Source organism: Equus asinus, chromosome 10, assembly GCF_041296235.1.
Source record: "Equus asinus isolate D_3611 breed Donkey chromosome 10, EquAss-T2T_v2, whole genome shotgun sequence".
NCBI classification, from domain to species: domain Eukaryota; kingdom Metazoa; phylum Chordata; class Mammalia; order Perissodactyla; family Equidae; genus Equus; species Equus asinus.
Window position 1 is genome coordinate 64,362,702 of NC_091799.1, and position 14,232 is coordinate 64,376,933.

The window sequence follows — 14,232 nt, forward strand, 5'->3', positions numbered from 1 at the left end:
AAAAAGACAAAATCATCCCATTTGCAACCACATGAATGGACCTTGAGGGTATTATGTTATGTGAAATAAACCAGACAGAGAAAGACGAACACCATATGATTTCACTTATTTCTGAAAGATAAACAAACTTACCAACAAAGAGAACAGTTTAGTAGCTACCATTAGGAAGGGGGGTGGCGGGTGGGAACAAAGGGTGAATGGGAGGATTTATAAGGTGTTTGATAAATAATAACGTACAACTGAAATCTCACAATGTTACAAACTAGTAGTCTACAATAAAAGATAAATAAATAAAATATATGCACAACATTAAAAAAAAACCTGCTTAGTCAGAGACCTTTTATTGCTTGTTGAAAAATTCCTAAAGATTTGGGACTATGTTTAATAAATTGCAAGTAACTCTCTAGGATCCCATAGACCTTTTTCTAATATAATGTTTTTGGAGATTTTGTTGTTGTTACTATTATTTTTAGGGAAAGCCCCATTAAATTGACTTCAGATCCCAGGGTATAGTCAGAGAATTAGTCTTTTTGGCATTGATAATAAATTAGGTCAAATCAGATAATCTGCACGTTGAATTTGCTGCAATAATGCGCTTCCGTTCATAGGCAATATGTAAATTATGCAATCATAGGACTTTGCTTAGAGAAGCTGAGGAGGAATTCTTCTGAATGTAATGTTGTTATACTCTTTTTTTCTCAGTTGTATTAGATTTAGTTTTGGATAGAAATTTCGTGTTGGGAAAAATAAGGGATTCAGTGACCTGAGGCACAAAAAGTATATTCACAAGAAAGTAAGATAATTACTCGATCAACTTGGCGTTCTGTTTGGAATGTCAGCATCAGTAACAGTCTTTGGAGCGTTGTAACATTACACCAGCAATTTCACTAATGTGAAGCAGATAAGTCTGTCCATTAGCATTGATCACAAGGTCATGGTTTCTTTTAAACTTTGCCAGAATACCTGGTGGGAGCTCAAGGCACATACTCAAGTTTTCACCATGGCAAACTTAGTATTACCACCTTAGGATAACTCGAGGAAGACACCAGTTGATACTTCTTTGGTGACATTTCAACTTTGTTATTTGTATTTAGTCTGAGTTTGAAGGGACATGTAGGTATAGAGGGGCAATAGGTCATGATAAGGACAAAAGTAGTTACCTTATGTTAGTGATTAAGTAGGTGTGACTCCACAAACTTGTGTTTTTTGTTTGTGTATTTTTTGTGAGGATGATTGGCCCTGAGCTAACATCTGTTGCCAATCTTCCTCTTTTTGCTTGAGGAAGATTGTCACTGAGCTAACATCTGTGCCAATCTTCCTCTATTTTATGTGGGATGCCACCACAGGGTGGCTTGACAAGCAGTGCTAGGTCTGTGCCTGTGATGTGAACCTGAGAACCCTGGTCCACCGAAGCAGAGCACATGAACTTAACCACTACACCACCAGGCCGGCCCCAAACCTGTGTTTTCTTCATTAAGCATTAATAGTATCCTTCTTGGAGATGGATGGCATTCCAAAAAGTTCTATCCACAGAAGACTGGTAGTCTCTAAAGGCCATGATAATGAGGGGAATATGTTCATCTTAGTCTGATATACAGAACTTTGCCATTTAAGAAGCTGGTTTCTCTAAAGCATAAATAACTTAGCTTTATGGTCTTTACTTACAGATATTATTTATATTTTGCATGTGTTCTCCCTGCCCTTAAACACTGATTTCTCAGGATCAGTACGGAACCCTATACAAGTAATTTTCTAACTTAGTTTTATTTTATTATTTTTTGAAGAAGATTAGCCCTGAGCTAACATCTGCCACCAACCCTCCTCTTTTTGCTGAGGAAGACTGGCCCTGAGCTAACGTCCGTGTCCATCTTCCTCTACTTTATATGTGGGCCACCTGCCACATCATGGCTTGATAAGCGGTGCCATGTCTGCACCCAGGATCCAAACCGGTGAACCCCGGGCCGCTGAAGCGGAACATGTGAACTTAACCGCTGCACCACTGGGCTGGCCCCCCAACTTTATTTTTTAGAAAATCAGGAAAGTTCTTTTTACAAATAAAATCTTGTACAAAACTCCAATATATAAAATAGGTAAAACTGAATCAATACAGTCGAGCGAGGGGAGGGGTGGTCTGGAGATTCACCCATCCATCTTTCTCCTTCCATTTTCCCCTCTCTGCTACAATTTCCCTCAAACTTTTTACCAAAAAAATATTTTGTCCTAATTCCCAAATCTATGGCACCCATTTGAGAGTCTCTCCTTGAGTCTGAGCTCCATCAAACACTCTTACTTTTTCCTGACTCATTCTCTCTGGTCCTTCTCTCTTTTCACATTTAGTCAATCATCGTCATTGCTTTATCTCAAGAATATGCATGTATCTCTCACATCTTCTCTACTTCTAATGTCTTAATTCAGACCCTCATTTTTTTTCTTATCTGGACTATGTTTATAGGCTCCTCACTGATTTTCTGCTTCTTATTCATTTGTTAATAGTTTCTAAACATTTTGATTTCATATGTCATCAGAAAGGGAAAATAAAGATGAAACATGAACAACTAATATGTTTGTTTAGATAGCTATGAATTTATGTATTATATACATGTACTGATATGTAAATTTAAAACATAAAATATCAAAATTAAATAGGAATATATATATACACACACATACACACGCCACACACATACACTTTTGTGTTTTCTTCTCGTACTCTGTGGATGGCCTTAACTACCCTGTAGTATGTGTGTACCCCACTTTGGAGACTTGTTCCATGCCTATCAGAGAAATCTTTCTAAAATGACACTGCATGCTTAAAGTCCTTCAATAGCTCTCAGTGGCTATTAGCTAAATCTAAATTCTTAACGTAGAAGACAAGGCTGTTCATGAACCAACCATTGACTACTTCTCAAACCTGAAATAAAATAATATATATGAAAGCTTTTATTCAATGATTTGTAGTTGTCAAAATAAATGTTTTAATACTAGTACCTTGGTCAATCACAGATTTAGTTGTGTCGTTGGCTCAACTGGGCTGACATGGCAGCCACACTATATGGCATTCTGAAATATCTACATCACTCTCACCACAAAAGTGTCAATAAACACAGATTATTAATCTTTTGGAGGGACTGAGGGATAAAATGCATCTTTGAGGTTCCATAGCATTGACATCTGTCAGTCCCTGGGAATTTAGTGAGTGAGCAAAATGGAGTAAAATGTTGATGTTAATATCAGAACTTTCACTGACTCTACAAATTTCTTGTCAACACTATGACTGTTCCTAAAGAACGTCAGAATGAAGGAAATGCTTTTGAGAACAGGTAACCGGTTACTTTGGTTTCAATTTTAAAACAAAGCTCTACATCCTCTTTAGAGTATGAAGGAGGGGAAACATAGGAGATATTTCCTGCATCTGTGTTTAGATGAGATGAGCATAGGAAAAGGAGCAGAGCTGAATGTTATGATATCCTGTTAGCCTTTGTCAGGTCCTTCTATCTTGGTGTGGTTCAAATTTCTCCCATGTATTTTGATACTTTCTGTCTCTGTAGAAGTTGCTCAGAAATATGTTGCGAGTAATGACAGTGAAAATGCAATGAATTTATAAATAGCTCCTCCTACTTCATAGATGTCATTATTTAGGAGACTATATGAGGTTCTGAGGGAGATCAAGCATATGGGGAAACAGTTCGTTTGCCCAGAAAAATAGAAATAGTTAGAAATATCAACATATAACTGAGGAAGCATCAGACAGATTGAATAAAATGATTGAATCATTGAATAAAATGATTATTCAATATTTTTTTCATATGGCAAAGGAAAGACAAAACTGATTTTCTATTTGAAAAACACCAATGGAAATAAGCAAACGGGTAATTTCTAAATCTTATTTTCTATGTAAAGGATTAAAAAATAAATAACTTTGTTCTAGAAGTATTAGGGAGAGAAACAGCAAAGTTTCATATGAAGCTCTGGTTTTATAGTAAATACTTTCTTTAAACCTAGGGCGCATTAAACGAGGGTTAACATTTTGCAACTTAAAATTTAATCATTTGTAAAGAATCCTAGCTGTCTACATAAACACTGCCTTCTTCATAAAAGGGTTTGAGCAGAATTAGAAATGTCTGCAATCTATAAGCTCTACTTTGAAAGCAAGAAAATTAACAATAAATAGTAGAAGTAAAAGGTATCTTTCTGGATTCTGGGGATATCTCTCACATTTCTCTTCCTGTCTTCTATATTTATTGCATTGTTTAACATGAATTTTTTTTTAATTAATATGTAAAATAATGACTATCTAATTGTTTAAGCTCTTTTCATTGAGAGTTATCCACCTGGTTTCTTAGATACAATTAAAAGGAACGGGTAAAGGTGATTTCCTTAATAGAGTATTTTTCTTTCTTTTCAATTGATAAAATTATGTTAGGAACAGCAACCTCAGTGCACCAGTGGTGATTAATTCTCATGATTTTTCATTTTAAACCTTTTTAAAAGTAAACTCTATGGATAATGGGATCATATGTGTGGGAAACTGAAACTAAAAGCATTCAAACTGTTTTGACAAACAACAGATATTCTGGTCAGGGCAAGTAAGGCTGCGGATGATCGCTCCATCTGCTCTGTTGTTGGCAAGAATGAAGCCCAGATGTTGCAGTTTACCTTTGCTTTTTACTGTATCTTCAGATTTTCAAAGAGAAGTCTGAATTGCTTAGACTTTCCCCTGGGATCATGTAGAAGAGTTCTTCCTCATCCAATGTGTTTTCTCATTTTCCTGTCAATTCAGTAGGTTGGACCATTAGATCCGTTAGAAGAAAGTGGAAGGGAGGGCTTCCTGAAGCCTTCCACAGAGTGCAGCTAGATGGATCTGTGACTGTCGAACTGCTGCTGTTGCCGTCACCAGGCAGCCAAGCCAACCTTGACAAACTCTCAACCTAATGCTCAAAGAAAATTAGATTTAGTAAGGAGAGGAAGCAGGTCCCTTAAGCTGGTGCTATTTTTTTACTTTTTCTTTCTAATAGTTAGATAAATAATTACGTAACAGCCAGCTTTGCTGTCATGACAAGCAGCCCCAATCTCAGTGGCTTAAAATTCCAAACTTGTGTTTCTTTCTTATGTTACATGTTGGTGGGTGCTGAGAAGCAGCTCTGCTCCATGTGTCTTATTCTGGGATCTAGACTGAAGGAAGAACCCTTCCATGGGGAATGTTGTTCTTGTGGTGGAGGGAAAAGAGCAAGAGGCTGTTGGAAACACACGATGCTCCTTAGAGTTTCTCCTCTGACATGACACAGTATCACTTGCACTTACTTTCCAATGACCCAGGCAAGGTGATGGCCAATCAGTCAATGGTGCAAAGCAATATATCCCCTTTCCCAGAAGGTCTAGAAATTCACTTGGCAAATTTTCTCATAGAGTAAGGAGTGAATTGTTGAGAATCATAATGCAGTCTACCACAGTATACAATGTTCATAAATATAGCAACCCCAAGCACGCAGAAAGGGCAAAATGCCTACCCACCCAAGCCCTGGCTCCTTCACTATAAGGCTCCTTTGCATTTTCTTTCCTATCTAAAATGAACCACTTTCAGTTCATTTTGACTTGATTTTTACAGACCTTTGAGGAAGGCAAGAGAGATGCAGTGGGCCAGGAAGAAGTGAGACTATCCCCATACATGTGATTTATTCTAGACTCTGTCCAGGTTCTACTTCATTCCTGGATATCTTGATATGGAAAATTAATAGACTTGCAAGGTAAATTCCTTATGCACAAGTTTATCTACATAGAGAGCGCAAGTCCATTACTGGCAGCCTGAACAAGCAACAAAGAGCGGCATCCGCATGTTGTTTATGCAAAAGTCCTGGGTCATATATATCACTTTGCAAGCAGACAAAATATGGAGCATGTGGGCTGGATGTGTCAACTTGTTGCTCACTTTACCTGCCATTCATTTTTGTCATACAAATCAGCATCCTAATGACATGCCCTCACTGTATTCATTCTTTGCCCTATCTGGCCCCTGAACTTGGAGCAGCAGATGATGAAGTTTTCAAACACCATTTGATAATTGTATCTCTTCAGAAAATAATAGGAAGGAAAAGCTATTGATTTGAGCAAAATTCATTTTATCTGTTGATTTTTAAATATTATTTATATTGCCAGAAATTTAAAACTCTAATATAAAACTTGACTTCATAAAAATAAAACATGCTAAGATTCAGGAGGGTCATTGCAGGAGCTAAATGACAAGACACACAAAAAAAGATAAAAATGTTGCTGTTAAATGCAATGTTGCAAACTGCTGCTGCTCCTGTGGTCATGGCTGCATCGGTGCGATCATCCTTTCTCCTGTGTCCCTTTGGCATTAGCCATAAAGGAGACTGGCCAGCAGGGGTTACTCTAGGCGTTATGATCTCAGAATGGAGGCTTAGTGCTTGAAGAAATAATGGTGATATCTTTTCAAACCGCTTTTCTACTGGTGAATTTCATTATAATCCTCAGAATTTGTGATACCTTGCTTTGAGCACTGTTTCAGCAGCTTTTATTCCTTTCATATTACTGTAAGGTATATTTCAATAATTCGTTTATTCAGCCTTGCTGATTGTCTATCCTTCATTAAATAAAATCCACCTATCAAAATTGTAAAGCAGCCCTACAGCCCACTTTAGCATCTTTTTTCCTAGATGGTATCCTCAATCCCTGAGGTGTGGATTCTGCACATCCTAGAAGACAGAGCCTTGCATAAGGGCAGTCACAGGGCTCATTTTAAAAAGGCACATATACAACCACTTTCAGTGACCCTACAGCAGCACCTGCTCTCTGAAGACACACGTGGCTCTTCAATTTTAGAAAACAAATTGCCTTTGAAAAGGAGAAATTAGAAAAGGGAGAAAAAATAATTAATTCTCATGGCCAATTGTTTTTGACAGAGAAGATAAAAAAAGTGGTTCTAAATACAGTTTCCATACAAACAAAACTTCGAAAAAGATAAGCTTTTTTATCCGAAGCCCAAATTGGTAAAAACCAGTTCTGCTTACCAAATATTGGACAGAAAGACTTCTTTAGAATAAAATACTGTCACCTCCAAAAGCAAAGAAATATATATTGCCAAAGGGTTGAAATACAAAAGTTATTAATTTGATGTTTCTTTAAAAAAAAAATCAAATTTATTACGAGACACCTGTAAGAGAGTAGAAGTCTAACTGCCCGTGTCTTGATGCATACGGAGCCCAAGGATGCACAGTGTGGTTCAGACCATGCCAGGTACGCTGCCACAGAAGGCTGGCCCTTTGATGGGTGAGAAAGGGATGTTATCATAAATAACTTACTCAAATATAAAACTCTTCAGGTGATGTGGTTATAGATATTAGTTAGTGTAGCTGAGAAAGGACACAGCTGGACCAAAGCACTAAGTAAAAACAATATTTTTGAATAGACTATTCTTAAGACTCCTTACCTAAGACTCTTAATCTCTTCTTTCATAGCATCGTTAGGGAGAGGCAGGCCTAGAGGCTACACTTTGAAAAGAAAAGCACTTCTCTTGTGGTTTTGGGCTTTATTTCCCTTCTTTATCCATCTTTAGGGCTTTCCCTATCTTTAGGGCTTTATTTCCCTTCTGTACGAAGTTCTCATCTAGTCTTGGACAGAGAGATTCAGACACTGCTCACTCTATATTTGCCAATGAGGAGCCAGTAAGTTTGTCCACCCACCTAGGTGATTCATTCTAAGTGATTTCTTCCATCCGACATTTGTTTGAAATTTGCAAAAGTTGCTTTTATTTACTGATTAAAAACATTCCTTTCCAGCGTAGAGATCTCCCTTAGAGTTTGTGGCTTTCGATTGTACAGTGAAGGCATGGCCCTAAAATATTTAGGTTGCATCCAACTTTTCTAAAAAAATTTTTAAATATCTTGACTAGGCTTTTAAACCATGGAATAAAGGAGAACCTGTAGCACTGGCATTCGTAATATGGACCCCTGGAGACATTCAGGCAACGTCAAACACCAAGTTGCCTAATTGAAAATCTAGCTGTCCCCTTGGGGCTCTTAGGTAGGCGGTAGAGGGTCAAAGCTCGGGGTGTGAATTCAGCAGACCTGGGAATCCCAGCCTCCAGGACCAACCCCTGCCGGTGCGAGACTTTCCTAAGTAATACATTCGTGAGCTTCAGGTCTTTTTAAATCTAAAGGTACAGATAATGCTCTCTCTCTCTCTCTCTCTCGTTTGACTTTTTTAAGGATTAAATCAAATGATATATTTAAACATTGATCACAATACCTGGCATAGAGTAAGCAAACTGTAAGTGGTGTTGTTTAAAAAAAATTTTTTTATTTTTAGTAATTGATATTTGTAATTATTCTTTTTATCTGTTGATTCTAACTCAACATTTACTAAGCTTCACCCTAAAGATAATATAGCAAAGAACAATTTAAATTTTCCCCTAAATCTGCTTATACGGATACTTAGGGGGTTTAAAGCCAAAATGTACTTTTAAATAATAAATTTAAATATGTTTACATATCTATGGTGATAAAGGTTGTGTTAATTTGCAAAGAGGAGTAACGTAAAACGTTGAACTCAGATTGCTAAATGGTAAACACTGATTATACAATAAAAGTGTGATTCAGAAAAAGCTTGTTGTAATGTACAAAATGTTTTAGCACTCTTTGGCATGAAGAAGTTTTATATGTCTTTGTGTTTATTTTATTATATCTGTTGTTATGAGCTAATGAAATATGTGTGAGCTAGTATGAAGAAGGAAGATAATTTTATTGCTTAATATTCTGCATAAATCTAAATATCAGTAGATTAGCACACAGAATCTCAATCCTCCCCATAAAGTTAAAATAATTAGATGGTCTGTGTTGTGTGTGTGTGTAATATTTATACACGTATACGTTTATGTATATATGAATGTATAGATGGTATATATAGATCATATAAATACTATAAGCTTAAAGGGATAAAATGCAGAGCTGCTGTTATTTTTTAGGAAGTAAAAGATAAAATTTATTTTTCATTAGAAATTTAATCTAAAATTTTTACCTGTTTAGCAGTGCAGATTCATTGAACTTCAAAGGTGAAGGTTGGGAGAGTGAGACACAGGGGCATCCTTAATATGTTGGTGATGAAAAGGTCCACTCATTGGCAAGACAGGAAAAAAGAACAAAAGTATGCAATTGTTTGATTCCCTGGAGTTTCAGTCTTGCTAGCAATTGTGAAAAATAAATTTCACTTTGAGACACTCTTCAATTTTAGTAATTATAATAGCAAAGAATTATGATTATTCATAACATAGCAAATGGTTATCATATTCCTTATGGAGGTATTACTTCCAGGTAGTCTGTTTTTAATTTTTTCTTTTCTAATTTGTCCTTTTAATCTTTCAAAAAACATATGTAGCAGCTACCATTCTAAGTATTCATTTCGTGGGCATAAGAATAATTGTTATAGTAGCAACCTCTACCATTCATTGAATTCTTACCATGCGCTTAGTATCTTATGTGGAGTATTTCCTCCTAGGTCTTACAACAGCTGTAGGAGATAGCTTGTTATTATCATAATAAAGGCACTGAGGTTTTCTCACAGATGGCAGTGGTGATATGGCTAAGGGCCTTACACATGTCAGAATCCTCTCCTGACGCATCCTACATACACTGTAGGTTTGAGGCAGCGATGCCTTCTGTCCCCAAAACCCAGATCGAAATCTTTGGCTCTAATTGCTTTCCTGTCACCCACATGACACGTGGACTTTAGAGGTACTTTCTAGCAAGGGAGATGGCACACCTTGACTTCACTTCCCTGGCCAGCACTGGAGGAAGGCAGGTTAAGAGAGAGTGCAACATTGTGTCCCTTCCCTAGAGAGCTCGGCCCATGCCTTGTAATCTGATGCATCAAATTCACAACTTTTCTTCTCTTGTGTGTGAGTGTGTGTGTGTGTATGTGGATTGTTTGTAAGTATGTGTGAGGTCTGGATGGGTGTGAGGTCTGCACGTGCTGTGTGTCTATATGAATATCATGTGCATGAGGTTTTTACGTGAGTGTGGTATGTGTAGTCTGTGTATGAATGAGAATGTTCTGTGTGTTTGTGAGGTGAGTGCGTGTGTGTATATATGTGTCTGTGGTATGTGTGTCTGTGTGTTCGTATGCATGTGCATGAATTGACCGCATGGGTTGACTATTGTGAGTGGTGTGTGGGAGGTGGGGGATGTAGAAAGGAAAAACAAGAGTAGAGTTTGGGCAAATGGACATAGACAGCAGTTCTCCTTTTACTACAATAGCTGTAACTGAATGCGCTCTGCACTTGAACTTCAGAGTTCTGGGGTCAGGTCCCACCTAGCTCTGTAACCAGCTATTTAACATTTGGAAGCAGCTTAACCTGTTTGAATCTTAGTTTTCTCATCTATGAAAAAAGAGGATTTTTAACTCAAATGCTATGAGGGCTAAATGAGTAATGTTCACCTTGAAGTTACCGATCAGCTGTAAAATGCTACATAAGTGTAAAGTATTGCCTATTTTTATTAGTAACGGTATTATTTTTTCAACACGTTTTATATTGACATCCCAGAACAACAACATAACATGCAGGGTATTGTAATAAGTCTACCATTATGTGTTCTGTCTTCAGGGAATTTTTAAGATTGATTTTTATTGATAATATCTGATGTGTTGTATCAAGAAGAAAAAAGATTATGCTGTTCAAATTCCATGTCTAGTGAATGTCTGGGATTTTAAGCACTTAATAGTGTTAATTCATGGAACAACCAAGGCCATTTTAACTAGGAACTTTGGTCTAAGATGTGGGGTTGTACCATATTAGAAGAATTTGGGCGCTGACTTTTTCAAGCACTTATTTTTTAGATATATGGGAATGGATGAAAATGATAAGGAACAAGGCTGTTCCTCAGATGGTTACACATAGAGTTACCATGGGATCCAGCAGTTCTGCTCCTGGGTGTGTACTCCAAAGAACTGAAAACATGTCCTCACAAAAACTTGTAAATGAATGTTCATAGCAGCACTCTTCATGATAGCCAACAAGTGGAAGCAATCCCAATGTCCTTTAACTGATGAATGGGTAAACAAATGTGGTATAGCCATACGATGGAATATGATTTGACAATAAAAAGTTATTCAGTGCTAATACATGCTATTAATGGACGAACCTTAAAAACATGCTAAGTGAAAGAAATCAAAAAGGCATATTACGTGATTCCATTTATATGAAAGGCCCATAATAGACAAATCTATAGAGACAGAAATTATATTAGTGGTTACCTAGGGAGATGGGAGATTGGAGGTTGATGGCTGAGGGGTGAGAGATTTCTTTTTGGGGGTAATGAAAATATTCAAAAACTCTGTGAATATACTAAAAGCCATTGAATTGTACTTTAAATGGATGAATTATGTGGTATTTGAATTATATCTCAATAAAACTGTGAAAAATATAGAACAGTTTTCCTGAGTAGTGAACTCTCCTCATTTGTTGTACCAGTAGTTCTGGAAAGATCCAGTCATGACCTTACTGGATACAAATCAACAAACACAGACATGATAGGAGGCAATTGTATTAATAATGCATTCCAAACCACAAAGTCTGCCTGTAGCTGATGCCTTTGTTAAGGGTAAATGACCAGTAGAGAATAGATGGGCAACCCTCAACTTTTTGATATATGACAATATATTCTGGAACCAGCAGGCAAAGCCATGCGTTGTGAAGAAGGTCATTCTCTTTTCTTCTCCTTTCCTCTTCTCTTCTCTCACCCTCCTCTCCCTCCTCCTTCTTCTCCTTCTCTCTCTCTCTCCTCCATTCCCTCTTGATTTTTTCCCATAAATTGCTATTGTGATGAATTAATTTAGAATTATAGTTGAGTGTACATTGGAAGTAATGATTTTCTTTGCTTCCATGATTTTGAAGCATTTTCTTAGACAAGATTGGGCAAAGTGCAAAGTTGGAGTGAATTCTCTGTGTCCTAGTTGCTAAAAAGAAGAATTTTTATGTATGAATTCCCTCATTCTTTCCTGTTTCTGTGACTTGTAAATGCATCTCCAATCCTACAGAGTTGTATGTTCTGCTTATAGTCTTATCATTTCCACCCACTCTGCTTCCACATACAAATATCACATTTGCCATGGTTTCAGATGATCTCTCAGGAACAGGATGCACACTCCTATTATATTCTCATGTATAATCACTGCTTCTTAAAACCCTTTTTTTTTGCTTAACTTTTAATTAAAGAATAGTCAGCTCAATATGCAGCTGTGTGAACCTAACCAATAGATGTATTTTACTAGCTTCAGTTTTGCAATGTGGGATAATATCTTTCAGTTTTAAAAATTGATATTTCTATAAAGTGTCTTTTCTTTTTGCACTGAAATGTTTCTGGAATGTGACACGTCAATTGTAATTACTATTATTAAATATCCATGTATTTGTTTCGAATAAGCAGAATCAGATAAGTGGTGTTTATGTTCTGTGCAATACTAAGCTTCCTGGGCACAGAGAGAATCACTGGCTTACCAAGTAAGAGCATTCAGCATCTCCTGCTTGTCAGTCCTATGTTAACTGTATTGATAGTTCTGACAGTTTCCATGATGGGATTAAAAAAAAAAAGAGCATAAAATCAGATCTGAATTTCTGTATTGAAATGAGTATTTTCTGAGCTCCAGTTAATGAAAGTGTTGAGATTTGAAGAATGGTTGAGGAGTCAAGGTTTTATAATTGGTCTTCTGGGAAAAAAATGAGTGGACAATGAAGTCCTGAGATCTCTACTACCAAACAAAGACAAAATTATAAGGAATTATAAATTCCATGGTGAAATGTACATCTCTTAATTATATGGGCATTGACATCTATTTTAAAATAGATATAAATATTACTTATGAGAGTTTCATATGTTTTTCAGGGGCAAGTTTTCTTAGTGCCCTCTGTGTGCTTATCATTACCCACCCTGAGCACATAACACAAACATTGTGCAAGCAAAGAATATGGGCTGGTATGTGTGACGCTTAGATGGCATATCAATGAAGATGTACGTAAAGGAAAATATGGAGAATTGGAAATGTTTCTAGGGTTCATGTTTTCAGTGGCTTAATTTAAATAGTGAACTATAAAGACTAAATGGTCCGAGGCAGGGAGTCACTGTGGATCCTCAGTGTTCTAATATGATTGGTTCACAGATTGAGTTTCCCAAGAAGTGGACTCTGAAAAAGAGGTTCATCGACAGGGAGGGAAGAGAGCAGAATCAGGAGTAGAGGGAGAAGAAAAAGTTGGGTGCAGTGCAGTCTCGTAGAAGCTTCAGCAGGCTCAATAGGGAGTCCTGAAGCTGAGGTTTTCCTAAACAACTCTGGAGCTGGGCCTGTATGCTCTCTTGTTGACTTGATATTAGATGCTTGGACAAGGTGGCCCTTGTAGCTAAGGCAATTCACAAAGAGGGCTGACAGCTGAGAGCGCTTCCTGAACCTAGGGAAATGAGCCACTCATTCCTGAAGGGTTATCATCACAGCATCCACTACAAATGGTGAGAGATTGTGGAACCAGCCAGCCCTGAGAAACGCCATGTGGCTAGAGTCCCTGCTTCTTTCATTCCCTTGTTTCTTTCTTTCTCTCCCCCAACCCAGAGTTTTTCCAATAATACTTTAAAGGACTAGGTTGTCAGTTATCACAAGGAAGGAAAAGAAATAATCATTTTCATAACTCCAGCTATTCTTTTAATGTCAAGATATGGATTAATTATTGTTGTACTCGATGATCATAATTGTTTTCCATGGAAAAGTTAGTTCCATGTATCTGATGACCCAAGCACTCCCTGTGACAGTCCCTATCTATGTGATACTGCATCCTGACAGCCAGATGGAATGTCAGAAGGAAGGGCCAGATAAAATTTTTTTTCTCTGTATTAAAAGAAAAGGAAAAACATATTTATTGAGCGCCCACTAAATGTGACGTCAAAGATCTTTCTTATCTGTATTAGAAGTTGATAACAAATGAAACAGTACATTGATTTGAAAAGTTGTGTTCTCATTTAACTACTATTTTTTATAAAATAAAAATTTATTAACCAGTGTATAAAAATAGTACTTTATAAAAACTACAGCATATTCACTTGGGTTGAGCTGTTGTTTGGTTGACTATTTGTTCACTTTTTCTTCGGCCTTATTTAGCTGTTGCATGGCTTTTGAAGCATCCACAGCATATCAAATGGTGGAGAAGCTAGTAAATGGATATATGAAATCAGTATGTTA

At 37.0% G+C, this 14,232-nt stretch overlaps 1 protein-coding gene across 7 annotated transcripts in view; it reads left to right on the forward strand.

Annotated features, from left to right (window-relative positions):
- The window catches only part of PDE4D (phosphodiesterase 4D), a 1,407,338-nt gene that overhangs the window by 820,186 nt on the left and 572,920 nt on the right, over positions 1-14,232 (forward strand). The gene's annotated exons all lie outside the window — the stretch shown is intronic.